Source organism: Nomascus leucogenys, chromosome 4 (assembly GCF_006542625.1).
Source record: "Nomascus leucogenys isolate Asia chromosome 4, Asia_NLE_v1, whole genome shotgun sequence".
Classification (NCBI taxonomy): Eukaryota; Metazoa; Chordata; class Mammalia; order Primates; family Hylobatidae; genus Nomascus; species Nomascus leucogenys.
Window position 1 is genome coordinate 116,123,870 of NC_044384.1, and position 18,337 is coordinate 116,142,206.

The following is an 18,337-nucleotide window of genomic DNA, read 5'->3' on the forward strand; positions in this document are numbered from 1 at the left end:
GGAACAGTGAGCTAAGTTGCTAGTCCTTTTGGTTCTCACTTGAAGGAGAACCTCCTAGGATAAGGCGGAATACTCTTCCCCTAGTGATGCATATAGAACTGGCCTGGCATTCATTCTTCGCTACACATTCCAGAACCACTGGATGAGTTGATTTCAAAGGTAACTTATCAATATGCTAAGATGCTAAGCACATTCAGTTTGTCATTTTGTTCTTGTCATTGCTGACAACTTCAAGGGGCACATGAGAAAGTTTGAGATTATTTACCTGCTAACCTACTATTCCATAAGGCTGTGATCATGTCTATTGCTTCTAGGGTCTTCCTGAGGTAGCCTTCATTTGAGTGCCATTGGATTTTAGTGTCAAACATGGTGCTCTTCCTAAGAGTTTGCTTTATATTATGCCTCAGCTAGAATGCTGTAAGAAACTCCTTTTCAATGGCCTAATGTCAGTGAGATGTGACAAAGGATTTGACACCTGCTTCTGAAAGACAGGAACATGTGTCCTATACAGCTGCTAAGCTAAGAAAGAAAAGAAAAAGGGGGCTTGGGGGAAACTGAATCTGAAACATAGCAATGTCCCAAACTGAAACATTCCATGCCAACATAATGCCTCTCTTCTGTGCATGTATGAATGTCAAATGCATACAAAGTACCTGTTTATCTGCTCACAGTCAGTCCATTTTTACAGTCAAGCAGGAACACATTTGCTGACCCAGGGAACATAAATGACATCATTACCTAATGAACTGTTGCAGAATTCATTTGAATGTGGCCATCCTTTTGAAAAGTATGAATCTTTTCAGTGATTAAAGTGATTTAGACAGGAGTAGTTCAGGGTAGACAATATTAATTTAGGAATGAGTCATTATGTTCAGCACCAGTCTGGAACCTAATGAGCTGATTCAAATTCATTTAAATCACTCAGAAAATACATACAGAGGCTGTACAATATACATAATTTGGAACTAAAGGACATTTCCTCTAAAACCCAATATATTTCAATCAGTAGAAATAAAATAAATCCACAGATTTTTTTTTCTAAATTAGTTGGCTTCTTCAGTTCTGAGGTTTTGAAATTAACTGAGATTGTGGAATCACCTGAATTGAAAGCTTCATTTGCAATAGAGTGAAAAAAAAAAGCTAATTAGTGATATTTTATTGTTTACTTAAATAAGAGATTTACCAACCAGGATGTACTATCATCTCAACTATTAGAGTTACTTTGGGGATTATGCTAGCAATCTTGGTCCTATTGGCAAAAAATTAAAAATGAGAAATAATTTAATAATTATGAAATTTTATAAGATATATTTATAAGACTTAATGTGCCAAAATAAAAAAGAAAATGCATCAATTTTAGTAATTTTACACAAGGAATTATATGAGAAATAAATAGAAAAAAATAAAACGTTTAAAAAAATGTCTTGAGGAGTCATTATTTGCTCTTCTGCATTGAAAACAAAATGTGATGCACTGATAGATTTCCAGATACTAGTTGCTCAAGCTTGGCCATATGTGTTTCATGGGCTTCTCTTCAATCCCATACATTATATTGATTAAAGTGAACTACCTGTGGGAATTCCAGAATCTTGACCAGAGATTATTTTGATATTCTGGAGATTATTTTGATAGGGGCATGAAACACCACCCCAGTCAATGGGATATAAATGGAAGTGTTATGGGGACGTCTGGGAAATTGTCTTTATTCTTAAGAGAAAACACATATCTAAAATCCCCCCCCCACTCCATTTCTTTAGCATATGATGCTTATTAGTTAGCAGTCATTTTATAACCTTGAGAGAAGTTCACAGAGAAGCTGACTGGAAGCTCTAATATCATCAAACCAATCTGTTAACTTGTCCTGAACCTACTCTCCACCTCTGTTACTTCTTACATAAGTCTGTAAGTTCCTGTTTCTGAAGCCAGTGTCTGAAGGGTTTAAAGATTCTGTAGCTGTACATATCCTAAATGGTACCCAGACTTTCATAAATAAGAATTATCCAATCTTCTTCACAGAAATAGTCTACTGCATTGAGCAAATCTTGTAGTCAAGAAGATTTTCTTCTGTCTAGCTTTGGTATAAAGAACCTCTAAGCTTCTTTCTTTATACTGCAAGATGATTAAAAGAATACTTTTATAAATTGAAATTTAACTTCTGCTGACTTCTAGCTTGTGGTGTTACGTTATATAAATTTAAAGAAAGCAGTTTTTCTCAGGGTGAAACTAATTGCATTGACCTAGAGATTAACATAAGGTGATACTGAGTTTTCTCCAGGCTCAGAAGGAGAGATCAGCTATTGCTGGACTGCTAATACCCTTCACTCCCTTCATACACAAAATGGGCTACTATGTTATCATCTCTCTTCTCCTATGGGGTCTAAAATTTATCTTCCACTAATGAAAATATAATTCCCTTATTTTAAATACGCAGATAAGATTATTTACCCTGATGAGTGATGGAAAGATTAGAAGGGATGTGTATGTAATGTCTAGGACAATTTCTGCCTCCTAGCTGTTTAGTAGAGAATGGCTTTTACCATTGTAAGTGAGTTTGCTAAAGTCTTTGGAGGTGAGAAAATGCCAAATCAACTTCACTCCTCTACCCGACTAAGCTCAACACTCTCCTAGGAATATGTCCTTTGTATAGGAGCCTTGGTTTGGTTAAGGAACAAGACCTAGTGTTTCAATATTATTGTACTAAAATATAGAATTACATTAGAGTGGCTTAAATTGAGAGAGTCCTTTTTCTTAAATAACATTCAGCCTTTGCCACAGGACATGTGATCTAAGGAAGATTCCTATAAGCAAAATATGAGTCAAAGAGAGTGTGTAGTTTAAATTGCAATAGACAATGCCAAATTTCCAGGCAAAATTTTTACTCTTACCATATTGGATGGCTGAGTTTTTCCACATGTCTACCAGCACTTGTATAACCAACATTTTGTCAGTCTGTTTGGTTAAAAGTGCTGTCTCATTGTTATTTAATATATATTTTTAAAGTTGTTAATGCATTAAAATGTTTAAATATTTATTATATATTATAAAGAGATCTTTTATTTTTCTTATTTTCTGTAAAATTTCTTCTGAAATTCTTTCCATCCTTTTTTTCCTATATGGGATTTGTTTCTTTTCTTATAATGTCAAGGAGTATGTTTGATTATAAACATAAAACTGGAATTAATCCTGTGTAAGTTATGTGTGCTAAAAACTACAATTTTCCTTGTTTATCATTGGTCTTTTGACTTTATGTCTGTTACCTTTTAAAACGAATGTAGTCATCTTCACTTTCTCATTTTGTTATGGCTCTGAGTTCTCACACATTTTCTTCTGTTTTCAGCCTTTCATATATCATTGTGTATAACATTTTATTTTGGAAGTATGGTAAATTGACTTTAATTATTCTCCATTTTGATGCCTCAGTTTGTTAATTCGTCCATTTTCTTTCATTGATTTGAGGTACAAATCTCATTTTATGCTATATCTTTATATTTATTTGAGTCTATTTCTGTACTTTCTGTTTTACTGAATGTATTCCTGAAATATTAACAAACTCTTTTAACTGAAATATTTTATACTTGACAGGATGTATCCTTGCTCCTGGTTATTCTTACTTATTCTCGTTTTTATATTTAATATACATTCAGTTTTAATAGTTAAAGATCATTAATCAATAAGTTATTGATTAACTTAGTTTTAATTGCTACTTTAAAAATATGAATTCCATCTAGCTTCAAATTAAGTATGTTATGCCGTCTATTCAAATATTCTTCATTTGCCTTAAGAGTCTTAAAATCATCTTCATATAAATTCTAGAAGTTTTTGTGAATTATTTATGTCTTTGTAACCAGCCAACATATTGAATTCCCCTCTTAGATCTAATTGCTTATTAGTTGCATCTCTGGAGTATTTAAATAAATGATCATAGTAATTTTCAAATATAGATGATTTTGCCTTTTTTGTCTTCATTTATTACTTTGAAAATTAAGTCAGTAAATATGTATTGAATTAGAGACAAATCATGACCCTAATGGAACTTAAATTCTAGCAGAGCTTGCTTTTTTTTTTTCTTGTATAATTGCATTGGAGCACACTCCTGGAAGCTCTTCAAAGCTCTTCAATGTTAACGGTGATAAAATGTTTACTTGTCATGTTCTGTATTTAACAGGAATGCTCCCATTACATAATGACAAGCATGTTGCCAACCTTTATTTTAGAATATATATATCTTGGTTTGACATATATACTTACCATGTTAAAATAGGAACTGTTACTTTTTTAAAAAAGAGTTTTCATCAAGAACTGATATCAAATTTAATCAAATAACTTTCTACATCTATGGAGATAATTGCTTTTTTCCTCTTTAAAACACTTTTAATTGGTGTCATAGCTTAATAGACATCTTAAAATTGAATAGTTGGTAGTCTCTTGAAAAGAAAGTACAATCTCTGCTTACAGATATTATACATATATATAGTTTAACCAGCCATCTGTTGTTTAAATCCTTTGTGTCTTAAATTGACTGAATTAGCTGAGTTTGGTTAATCTTGCTAGCAATTTGTAGAAGAAACTCAAATAATCCACAGTAAAAAGCTCTGCATATTCTAGGTCCTTATTATTTATTTATTTATTTATTCATTTATCCATTTATTTATTTATTTATTTTTGAGACGGAGTCTTGCTCTGTTGCCCAGGCTGGAGTGCAGTGGTGCAATGTTGGCTCACTGCAACCCCCACCTCCCGTGTTCAAGTAATTCTCCTGGCTCAGCCTGTCAAGTAGCTGGGATTACAGGTGCATGCTACCACACCCAGCTACCTTTTGTATTTTTTTTTTTTTTTTTTTTTTTTTTAGTGGAGATGGGGTTTCACCATGTTGGTCAGACTGGTCTCAAACTCCTGACCTCATGATCTGCCCGCTTTGGCATCTCAAAGTGCTGGGATTACAGGTGTGAGCCACCACACCTGGCCTGGTCCTTATTTTGAAATACAATCTTATCTGGCACCTAACTCATTCCTACCCCCAATAACAATGTAAATATGACTTCTCCTCACATTTTTATGTATATCTATTTTCAAGTTTTCTTTTTTTAAAGCAAATTTGGTTTCTTTGTTGTTGTTGTTGTTGTTAAAAATTGGGATTCTCAGTCTACCACTCACTTGTGACCTGGTTTGTTAAATGTCATATGTTTATTTTTCACTGCATAGCTAATTGGGGCATTCAGGCTAAGAATAATACAGAAACTTTTGATTGAAAGATGTAAGGTTTGCACTATTGGATTACTTCCTGTTCCTCTAATGGGTTGGTTTCTTAGCAACCTAATTTTGGATTTCCTTTGTGATTTCCTTAACATTTTTTTTTTCTGGTGACTTTATCTCACTACCCCACCAAAAACTGAACTAAAACAAAACCAAACCCCAACGATGATTCCGAAATATATTTTAGTCTATGTATGATATCATCTGTCTCAAGGGTGTATTTATATAAGCATATTTCACTGTATAGTATTATATTTATTTTGTTCTTAACTCAAATGTATTTTATCATATTTCTTTTGTTTTTAACTCAAATTTATTTAGTTATCAGAAGCTTGTAAATGTCAGTTCTGCAAATAGTGTCCAAAATAATATAATCTTGTCTTCGTATTAATTGTCTAATGAATTAGGTAGTGCAATCTATATTCTTAACACAACTTGGCACAAAGGATCAATTTCAGGGCTTTACACAGTTCCATAGCAGTGTTTACTTCAGGTCTATCAGCATTTCTTTCTAAAACAAATTAATTTCCTGTATCTTTATTATGAGGATAAAACAAATTCATTCTTCTCAGAATCTCCTTTTCAGTGTGTTAAGCCTTAGCATAGTAATGTTTCTCATTCTCTGAACTGCACACTGTGAGGGACTTTAGAGATCATTTGAATTCTTCTGTTTTGGATAGGGGATTTGTAATGTTTTGATAGTAAAACTTGGATTGGATTGTCTGGAAGATGTCTACATAGGTCCTCTATTCTCTCACTAAGTATCCTGGGGGAAGAATCAGGAAATAAGACAAGAGTTACTCTTATCTAGGATAACCATATAACTGGCAATTGCATTGTAATCTACCATCTCTTGACCTCAGTTTTGTTATTTGTGTAACAAGGCAGTTGAATAATGATTTTTTTTTCCTCTGGGGCCCATGAGCACAGATTGGAGCCTTAGACTGATTGGAATTGGTTGGTCCAGATTTGAATAACACTCCCTGTTCACACAGTTATGGTCCATGCTAGACCTCCTATAGGCTCCAGGGCTGCCAGAGGATTCCTAAAAGTCTTCAACATTTTAATAATCTTCACTTTTTACCAAGCATACCACTCAAATTGCTTTTCAACAAATGTCTATATTGATATTAGGTTAAAAACAGTTTCATCATTCAATTTGTACTTTTTAAAATGTCAATCATTTGAAAAGACCTGCTTTTCAGAATGACAGCTTTTGAAGAATGGCATTTTGTAATCATTTACAAAATGTGCGTGTGTATGCCTGTGTGTGTGGCAATTTCTACAATCCCAAAGAAGGTTATCATTCATCAAATACATCATGTTCGACTTGTCTTTGTCAACCTAAAAGGAAGAAACTGAGCCAAAATTAAAACAAAGTATATGAGAGTTCATGTGGGCCAAGCATGAGGGGTGCAACCTGGGAGCATACATTCAAGTTGCCCTGAATATATAGTCTCATTAGCAGCAATTGTAAATGAATGTTTAAAGAGAAAGAAGAGGCAATTCCCTAAGTTATTTACCAAAAATTTCCATTAAAATGACATAAACTGTTGATTGGCTATACAGTGTTTGTTTCACAAATTCCAGGAACATGAATATAATGGGTCAGGCCACTAGTCAGTAACAAATGACTCTAAACAATTGCTACCAGTCGTGAGTGGGTGGAGTGAGGACATGACTAAAATCCCATACTTCTGTCATAGCATATGAAGTTTGATTTCACAGGATTTCCTCAGCTCTGAAATAGAGGTCACTAACTCTGATCAACTTTTATTTTCATATAACTTTAAAACTCTTTTTTTGCTGGGCTGAGATGATTAATGACACTAAAGTGGATTTTGAAGAAATAGCTACTTCTGTGTGTAAGTTTATGAGCATTTTATAATAATGGAAGGGGATCACTTCATAGCAAAATAGAGACTTGGTCCCACATTTACCTTCCTTGTCTTGCAATACTATCTGAAATGACCCAACAAATGGAGGACAACAAATAAGCAAGAAGCTTTTCGGTATTTCTGGGAGGTATTGTGCAGTTGTGATAGGGTGGACAGAGTTTGGAGCAGCAGCAATTTCACACCTGCAGAAGTAAAGGCCATCTGGGAAGCAGTGATAAGATGACAAGCAGAGCTACAGACCTGGGCAAACTCAAGTCAAGAGAGAAAGAGAACAAATCTGGGCTGTCAAAGGATATCATCAGATTTTCCTATGCTATTCACCAATCCTTTCTTGACTTGATGATGGCCAAGAAAAAAGTAACTTCTTTTTTTTTTTTTCCCCTTGAGATAGAGTCTCACTCTGTTGCCAAGGCTGGAATGCAATGGCTTGGCCTTGGCTCACTGCAACCTCTGCCTCCCAAGTTCAAGCAATTATCCTGCCTCAGCCTCCTGAGTAGCTGGGATTGCAGGTGTGTGCCACCAAACCCGGTTAATTTTTGTATTTTTAGTAGAGACAGGGTTTCATCATGTTGGCCAGGCTAGTCTTGAACTCCTGACCTCGTGATCCACCTGCCTCAGCATCCCAATGTGCTGGGATTACAGACATGAACCACCATGCCTGCCTGGTAAAAATAACTTCTAACGATGTCATGGGTGCATCACTAACTCTTTGATGCCAGAAAAGCTGAATACAAGTGAAAGAGGTACAGAGAGCAAGAAAGTTACAGCCAATGTGTGGCTTACAGTTAGGACAGAGAAGGGGGCAGGTTCAGATCCACTTGATGTGGGTAGATTTTAACCCAACTTGTACTAGCAATAGCTGAGGAGCTGTTAGCTTTAGTAAACGCATTCAGCTTCACTAACATGAGAGCCCACTAGATAAAGCAAAAATATTCACATAGCTATTACAGAGAGAGGAAAGGCTGACCAGTTGGGGAAAAGACATGGCTCTTCACTTGGTGTTTGGTGAGAACAAGGAATGAAGTTGTTTCCTAAGAAATTATTTTGGCAATGGCTTCCTGCCTCTCACAAGCCACTAACTTCCTTAATATGCAAAATATAGCTATGAAGATAAAAACGTGAGAAAATGTCTAACAAGGACAAAACAGAACTGCAATTTCCAATAGTGTACAGCCAAATAATACTTTCTATAAGCTGTAAACAAAAATGAAAATACATGGCCAGATATAGGAAAATAGCTCTGAAGAAAAGAAAAAGTGGAAGAATCAGAGCATAGAATAAAAAGATATACTCTAATGAATTTTTAAAAGACAGTTTAATTCTTAGATTGACCATATTTAAAATAATATTGAACCATTTAACAAGTATAAATTCAGATCAGGACAAAATTAAATTTAAAAAGAGTATAGGTAAATAATAAGAATGTTTCTGAATTGAAGAAAGAATAAAATTTTAAGATCTAAAAGGCATATCACATTCTAGCAACATTTGTGCACAATCAATACATAAACAAATGTTTAACAATTGAATTTTTAAAACAATGAAAAAGTTATTTAGGAAAAAGGAAGTCAAATGCAATTTGTAGTGGGATTGTGACTGGGGGAGCAGCCTGTGCAAATTTGGGCCAGCCTCAAGTCCAGTGTTAGGTGTAGCCGAGTGAGGCTCACCATATTCTAAGACACTGGTTTGATAACTAGTTGAACATTGAACCACCTGAGGAGTTATTGAGAAAACAAACACAAACAAAAATCAATTAGTGTGTGTTCCTCACTTCCACAGATTCTGGTTTAATTGTTCTGGGGTATAACCTGGGCTTTTAAAAGCTCCCTGGTTGATTCTAACATGTAGCTCAGTTTGAGAAACAGTTTCAAGGAGAACCATGTGAAAAGCATATTATACATAGTTAAGTTGTAATTCACATATAAAATTTTCAGGTAATTTTCTTCAAATCAAAACAGCTCAAACCACATAAGGTAAATTATGATACACACACACACACACACACACACGCACACATACACATGCACAAATTAGCATGGATGTCCACTCATCAAGAGTTGAGAGAAAAACCCTTGGTAAACATGGCTGAGAATCACTGCAGTACAATGTATAACTAGTAAGAAATCAATTCTGCAATATGTTATTTAATATATCACAAATTATTATATTATCTTTGCAATATAAATTTGAACAATAATATAAAAACAACAACAAAAATTCTCAAAGTGGACAGGAAAAAGAAGAAAAAAGGTGATTGAGCTGGTTTTCATATCTTCCTTACCCAAAAGTTAATAGATAATATTTACACTGAATAAAAGAAAGAAACAGAGGTTTAGGTATATTATATAAACTAATAAGAGGAACCTACAGAAAACAGTAATAACAATAACAAAAAACTGAAAGTAAGACGATAACCGCATAAGACCAGTAAATTAAAAAAGGGAAAAGAAGAGAGATTGATGTGATTGTGCTAATTTTCTCAGCTCTCCTAATGAAGACTGTGTATCCTAAATCAGATACTGGATGGTTAAAAACATTGCCATTAAAATAGCAACCATTAGAAGTTCTAAAAGGAATCTGTATGTTACAAATTAGAAGGAGGAAAAATGTGTATTCAAACAAAAGCATACCACAAAACAACTGGAGAAAAAATTATATGGTAAAATGGTAGAGAGCAATGTAAGCATAAAAGTGATTTTAAAAGAAGAAATAAGGGCAGAATTAATTCAAAATATAAATATTATATTAATATAAATGGAAAATTTGTACTCATTAAAATAACAAAATTCTAATAGATCAAAATTTTAAACTAACCCCATATATTGAATAAATATATCTCAGAAATTTCAATATTAAAAGAATAATTTTCATTTTGAAAAATTAATTTTAAAAAATGCTTGACATATTAAACAAGATAGTTGGTATATGATAAACAGTCAATTAAGCTTATTTGGGGCATAAAATATCAAATAAAATAAAAATCGAGGCCAGGTGAAGTGACTAATGCCTATAATTCCGAGCACTTTGCGAGGTCAAGGCAGGTGGATCACCTGAGGTCAGAAGTTGGAGACCAGCCTGGTCAACGTGGTGAAACCGCCTTCTCTACTAAAAATACAAAAATTTGCTGGGCATGGTAGACCCCCTTCTCTACTAAAAATACAAAAATTTGCTGGGCATGGTGGCCTGCACCTGTAATCCCAGCTGCTCAGGAAGCTGAGGCAGGAGAATTACTTTAACCTGGGAGCTGGAGGTTGCAGTGAGCTGAGATTATACCACAGCACTCCAGCCTGAGCAACAAGAGTGAAACTCTGTCTCAAAAACAAACAAACAAAAAACCAAACACACCAAAGAAGAAACAAAATAAAAATAGATAATGTAAAATGATAAAGGATAAAGGTAATATATACAACTTGGACCCATCTATTGTCATCACAGTGTATATTGATTTAAATAAATAACTCAGATATCTCAGATATTGCAAGGATAAATTGACAGAAATGCAATGGAAGCATCCACTCATAGCATATTATGTGTATCATGAAAATAAGATGTAGATTGTCTGAATACAATAACTAATAAGGTTGATTAGTAGATATATTTGAAAATATTATACTTTAATGAAAGCTTTTTTTTTTTTAGCTACTCACAAGGAATTTACAAACTTATTCCTATAGAAAGCCTTAAAACAAACCTTAGTAATCCAACCTAATGAAATGCAATAAGAAAATAAATTGGCGACCCAAAAAGGACCAGCTATAAAACCATAAATATCTGTGAAGGTAAACATGAAAACAAATAATAAGTATGTTAACCTTAAATAATGAGATTCAGAAAATATGATTAAGTTTAGAGTTTATTGAAGGGCAAAGCTTGAGGGTGATCACCCGTGAAGCACCAACTTCAAATTGGGTCAGTGTTCCAAAATAAAGAAGTTAAGGTTTCACTTATATAGGCAGAGACAGATAAATTTTAGCAGGATTACAACATTTCCCACACAAGACCAGTGCATGTTACAGCAATTCTATTGGTTACACGTTGCTACATCCCAAGAAAGATAACTTTATTACTCTGTGAGGACAGCAGTGGTCAGAAGGGGTATCATCTCTGGTACCATTTGGTCTTCCTAATTATTTGCAGCAACAAAAGGCAGAAGTTGAAGCTACATGCCACATGACTCAGGCCACATAGCCACATTTCTCACAAGGCTTCGAATAATTTAAAGTTTCACTGTTGTGGGGTGGGGGGAGAGGGGAGGGACAGCATTAGGAGATATACCTAATGCTAAATGACGAGTTAATGGGTGCAGCAAACCAACATGGCACATGGATACATATGTAACAAACCTGCATATTGTGCACATGTACCCTAAAACCTAAAGTATAATAATAAAAAAAAAGAGATTGAATTACAAAAAAAAATTCTGTAGGCTTATTTTTTTTAAACCATTTATGTTGCTTAATCTGTAGTGTTAACAAGTGAACTATGATTAAAAATAATAATAAGCGTATGTTCCACACTAACAGAACTTACTGCTGTGATACTATAAATACTGTAACTCCTTATCTTGTTCAGGGCTCTCAAACTTGGCTTTTGTAGAATTTGTTTGTTTATGGTTTCTGGAATTTAAGAAAGCAATAAAAATTTCTGATTAATCTACCTAAAAAAAAAAGTTTCAACAGCTTTACATTTGAAATATTTAATTTCAGAAGTGTATATCTTTTGCCAAAGATAAAAACAGAAATCACAGAAAGATATAATCATAACATGTTTGCTGTGTATATTATCAGAAATGTGAATATTACAATCTTTTGACATATGTGTATGTATGTATTTTTTATAAACAAGTCTTTAGTATTAGCCTAGAAAAGAAAGCTGATCTTGGTTCCTGAGACTGAGATTTATAGCAACCAGTGATATTTAGGCAAAGCACTTCCAGTATCCCTTCCAGGGCTTCACTAAGTCTTTTCCGCACTTCTCACAACTCCAAGTTTCACTGATTTTCAAATTCCTCCCCTTTGGACACTAGTTTTCTGCTGTTTTTCACACTCTGCTTTAATGTCACAGTGGTTTGCCTCACATTTTTTCAAGTTTTGTTTTACCTTTTAAGGCACCGAGCTGAGAGTTTCTCTTCACCGCATACTTAAAAAATGGATAGTTTAGAATAATAGACAATTTCCATAAGTACCATTTAACCTTGTAGCACTTATAGTTAGACAGTGTCATATGGTTAAAAATAGGCATTATTAATAAATATTCCCTGGTCACATAAATTTACAAATTGAGCACATGTCTTCCTGAGAAACATGACAGAATCTGCAAATTGCATATAATTCCTGAGGACTACTTTATGTTGGGATAATATGTGTGGTATTGTATTTTTATTTAACAGGTATACAATTAATGTTTTCACATATTAAAAATGCTAACCATTGAGAGGGAAATAAAATTTTACTAAAGTCTTTCCTTTAACCCCATTCATTAGATAACAAAATACCGAAAATATTTCTGGCTTTAGTTTTTCTTTGTTTAACATTTTATGTTGATGCAATATATATATATATATATCTTCATTCCTGATTATTGTTTTCTAGACAAGCTTTGCAGTCTCCCTGCTTTAGAAAACATTCATGTGTTACTACCCACCTTCCCATTTTCTCCCTTCTAACCTCTAATCCCAATATTGTTGGATATATTACTATTATTTTCAGAGACTGACACTTCTAGTGTTAAATTCTAAATTTAATATTTATTTCTTGATTTATCAAGCTTTGAAAATACCTACTAATTTTGTGCTATAAAAGAGAATGGAATAAGGGCTTTAATTCTTTCATCTCTCTTCCCCCTTCCTATTACTATAAATATTGCATTTTACATTTACAAAGTTTATAGAATATACATTCTATTTCATTAAATAGCATTGAATTATTTGTGGTTTGTCGGTATTTTGATTTTCAAAGGAGAAAACAATAATAGTATTCATAATATTATGATTATGTGCATGTACATCACATTCATACAATAATGAAATTGTGTAGTTGAAACCGTGTAAAAGAAAATGCAGTCTCACATCTTACAAAATTTTGACTTGTATATGTATTTCAGTGTGTTAGAGTGTATGAATTGTATATGTATTTCAGTGGGTTAGATTACACTTTATTTTTTCTAGCATTCCCATTCTGCATTATGCTCAATTGTCATTGTTTATTTTAGCTCATGTTACCCCTGAGTTAAATTACTTTTAATTTCATTGAAATTACATCCTGATGAATATGTTTTTAAAATGTACTTGGCCAGGCATGGTGGCTCACGCCTATAATCCTAACACTTTGGGAGGCCGACATGGGCAGATCATGAGGTCAGGAGATCGAGACCATCCTGGCTAACACAGTAAAACCCGTCTCTACTAAAAATACAAAAATTAGCCAGGCATGGTGGCATGCACCTGTAATTCCAGCTACTTGGGAGGCTGAGGCAGGAGAATCGCTTGAACCCAGGAAGTGGAGGTTGCAGTGAGCCAAGATCACTCCACTGCACTCCAGCCTGGGCAACAGAGCGGGACTCCTTCTCAAAACAAACCAAAACAAAAAATGTACTTCAAGAATAATGAATATCGTAACCTTTTTCATAAATAAAACCTCTTTATTTTGCCCTCATATTTGATTCGGGATGAAACTCTAGGTTTAAAGGTGATTTTTCCCCCTCAGAATTGAGGACTTTTAAAATTATTTTCTGTATTCAGTGTTGTTAAGACAGTGTACAGCTGTTTCTATAATGTTTTCTGTGTAAATAACTTTCTGTTCTTATTTAAAAGCTTTTAGAATTTTCTTTTTATCTTTGAGGAAATGGAAATTCAATATGTGTACATATGGATAATACTTCATTAGTCCTGCTTTCCATTCAACATGCCACCTCAAATAAATGTTTCTTCATTTCCAAACACTTATTTTCTATTTCTTTATTATTTCTTCTCCTCATTTATTTTTGCCCCTTTCCATTTAGAATTTCCATTAGATGGATAATGGATTACTTGGATATTTCCCTTCGTACCTCTAAATTTCTGTTGCAGGTGATCTAGTTAGAAAGTGTCAGATAAAACCCATATATTTACAAAACCATTTTATTTTCCATTGCAATACAGTAAAGCGTAATTTCCCAGCACCCGTTTCATGTAGTTAGGATCCATATGACCAGTTCTGGCCAAAAGTAAGCTAACTGGGGTCATGTGTGTCCCTTTCAGTACGAGTTGGTGTAAGTAGGTAGTGGTCTATCTCATTTGTCTTTTCCTTTCATATTTGAAGGCTGACAGATGTCAGTGCACCTTGGAAGCCAAAAGATGTTGAATGTAAGATGAAAAATGATTTGACTTCTGATTCAGTGCTTAAAGAAGAGCTTTCCAGAAGTGCTCACTGACTTTTAGCACGGGATGAATTTTAGGCAAAGTGGTTTTATATAGCAGCTAGTTTAAATTACCTCAGCAAGTACTTCTTGCCTTGGTAATCTGGATTCTGGGAATATGACTGAATTTATATTCCAGATAAATAATTCAGATGTCTACTCTAAAAACGTATTCATGCAACCCATGTGTTAATTATCTTAAATGATTTTGGCAACTATAATACTAGTTTTAAAAATGTTTTCCTTATTTTCTGTTTGCTATTTTTCGTTTCACTATTTTTTTTTTTTTTTTTTTTTTCTTAGTTTCTCTTGCCACTAGTCATGCCATCTCGCTCACTCAGTCGCTCCTTCACGCCATTCTCCCTCAGCTCTGATGCTGATACAGGCCGAAGGCTATTTTTTTTTTTTAGTAACTTTCCTGTTCATCTCCTATCTATCCCCCTCGCTCCAAGTCTGGATTACGTACCCCCCCTATTCTTTTTATGTCTGCCATGTCTTCTAGCATCTATCAAGTCAAGATTTTGTTCCTTGAATTATTTTATTGTTTTATTTAGCATTTACGATTCTGTTTATTCATCCTGGTTCCTCTCTCTTATTTATGTTCTTCTCTATGATTTCAATTTTTAACTATAAAAATACCCCATTCCTAAGACATATTGAAATAAAAATTAGATTAGATTAAAATGATTGAGGAAAAATACCCAATTGTTTGGCATGAATTCTTCTCTGTCAGATTTCCCTTACTCTTTACATTTGTTAACATCAACTTTTTTCTTTTTTTTTACGTTTGATCATTCGACATTTGTTGAATATTTTTGTCTTTGTATTTGTTGATTCAGCTCTGAATATTTGTGGACTCAGCTCATAAATATTACGTCTGAGCTGAAATTCAACGTGATTTTCCTTTAAAGTTAATCTTGTTGACTATTTATCTTCTATTTGAAAACTTGAATTGCACTCCTTTCTGTTTATAATTGTTTTTGTTTCATACTTAAAATAACTTTTTGCCATTACAGTGCAATTTGAGGAAAACAAGAAGGCAGATGTTTTGCCATTGAGCCAGAATTAAGGTAAGAAATGTGAGGCAGCATTTTGCATGATTAGAGTTGGACCTTATATTTATTTTAAAATACGATATTTTGCACAATATGAATTTTGCATTATTTTTGGTAATTTAAAATATTGCAGTAAGAATTGTATTAAGATATTAATCAGCTTGATTAATAAGATTTTACTACTTTCTTAAATTCTATACATGATATACATACCTCATTTGCTTGAGCCTGGTACTGGTCCTGATGTGCTATCATGAATCATACAATAGGAGAATATTCAATAAAAAACAAAATACTGCAGAATGTATATTTCAGTGAGTGGGAGGTAGATTGTAGAGATTCTGTTTTGCAATTGTTAATAACAACCCTATATTTGCTACCAGAATGTGTGGCCTAGAGAACAGAGATTACCTTTGCATTTCTGCAAATAAAATTCCCATAAGTAAGAATAAGCAAGTTGGTCAGAATTTACTATTATAGCTACAATGTGAAAGATAGATTAAAATATTAAACTCAATGACATTGCATGTGAAGATAAGCTTAATATTCTCAAGTCGATCTAATATTCCTCAACGTTTATTAAGAGCATACACATGTTTAATTAGTGCCTCAAAGACTCAGAGAACTAGAATGTCCAAGGGCCTCAGAAAATCCTCAAGTTTAAGTTAGAATTGTGGAGAAGCTGAGCCAAGTTATTCAGGGCACCTGGATACGAGTTTATGCACAATTTTTCCAACTGTCTTTAAAACTTTTCACTTAATGAGGCATATTATAGGGAGAAAAATGACCAGGAAATGTATGATATATTTGGAGAAGGTAGCAATCCAATTTATAAATTCCCATCTTTCAACCATCTGGAGGTGCCAGATTGGCAGGGTTTCTCGTCAGCATTCTGTATATTATGCATGCTTCACAAAGCAAGAAAGGGAATCACTCAGCATTCTCGAATTCTGGAAGGACTCCTTTAAAAGGTTGATAACCAATCTGCAATATATTTTTTAAAATAGCTATTTGCTATTATGCTTTGTTTAAGAGGAGAACTGGGGATCCACATTATAAATTGCATTTCCTATGGATAATACCAAAGATTCAAAGATGCGGGATAACCGATTGGGTGTGAGGGTGAATTTTCTTTATCTATACTAACTCCTTGTCACCTGGGGCTGAGGTTAATTATAGTGATAATATGACAGTCTAGCAAAATCCACAGGTTTGGGAAATACACATAAATTGGTAAGTTTACTATTTCTGGGTTAAAGCACGAGCAACACAATGAAACCTGTACTTGAGGCAGAGTGGGGAAGAAATGAAATAATGATCAATTTTAAACATCTATTTTACTTTTCTAGTAGTTTTCTTGAAATATACACGGGAAGATTTCTTATCCTTTAATTATGTATGCCTTTGATGGATCTAGATTCTCCTTAACCCAATGGAAGCTACAATCTTCTGTGAAATTATTCTTCTATTTACATTATAGATCAAAATATGTCTGAAACAAAAACCTATAATAGAAGTCATAAAAGACATTGGATGATGGATTCTACTTATTCCCAATTAAATAAAAAAAAACTAGAATGCAACCTATGAATTAAAGAGTATTTTTTTTAGAGTGAAATACCACCTTAGGACTTTCTAAGCCAAGAAGGTACAAGATACAGCTAAATATTTGCTGATAATAATAGTCAACTCTGAGATTTTCCATAGAAGCCCAATTTTGGATTTTTAACAATAGCAAAAAACAAATTTTTAGTTATTAGTCTAATGGGAGTGAATCTGAAATGAAAAGTAAGAAGCTCAAAGCCAAAGATGTAATAATTCTTAAGAAAGTTGGATCTATTAAGAATTCCCATGTCATGGAAAATAAACTCTCCTAACACTTTTAGGATTTTCAGGACCATTAAGCTGAATGAAAGGACTGTGACTTTAAATGTCAAAAGAAGAAAATGAAACTTGAGATCTGTTTTAGGAAGGAAAAAATAACAAAAAATAATAAGGCTCTGATTCTGAGTAACAAGCTGTGTATAACTTCAAAATACTAAACTGATAACCAAGAAAACCAAGAGCAGTAAAAAGATGGTTTCTGCCTTTAACATTCAAAGTTAGTTCTGTTTTGTTTTAGTGTTTTAAGACTCAATTTACACTGAATAGAAATTTCAGTTGAGAACTGTTTTTGAATATTCTGTGTATATTAAGGAAATGACTCAGGCTGGTTTTAATATTTACAAAGCCTGAAGCAGAAGACTTACTCTGAATACTTCAAGTAAAGCTGGGAAACCTGTCTTTACAGGTGCTCTGCTGTATGATCCCAGAAGAGATGGAGGAGTGGATTATTAGGGAAATGAGCTAAATTAAAGCTTGGCATCATTGGTAAATTCACCCAAGTCCAAATAATTTTTAGGTTGAAAGCCAAATGAAAGCATGGGTTAATTGAAGCAACAGAGAAATTTAACATGAAATAAATAAGTCTCAAGCAGGAAGTAAAGTATAGATTTATGTATATTTTGTCAGAAGCATACAGATATTATTATTCTTTTTTAAATGCTCTCATAATACCTGGCCGAGGAAATGCAGTTACCTACACAAAGGAAGGTATATGAAATTTTATGTCAAAAAAGGAGAGTGCCTTCACTTCTCCACTCTCCAAAACATGGTATCTAATCCGTCACTCTTCTTTTTTGTAAACATTTCATGCCTAATGACTTTCACTTCCCTTCATTGGAGTCATGATATTTT

General features: G+C 33.6%; 1 long non-coding RNA gene across 1 annotated transcript in view; it reads left to right on the forward strand.

The window, feature by feature from the left end:
- Positions 1–18,337, forward strand: part of LOC115834720 — a 525,967-nt gene that overhangs the window by 77,682 nt on the left and 429,948 nt on the right. The window contains exon 2 of the long non-coding RNA XR_004029594.1: positions 15,563–15,616. This is a non-coding gene — a long non-coding RNA (uncharacterized LOC115834720). The remainder of the gene's footprint in view (positions 1–15,562; positions 15,617–18,337) is intronic.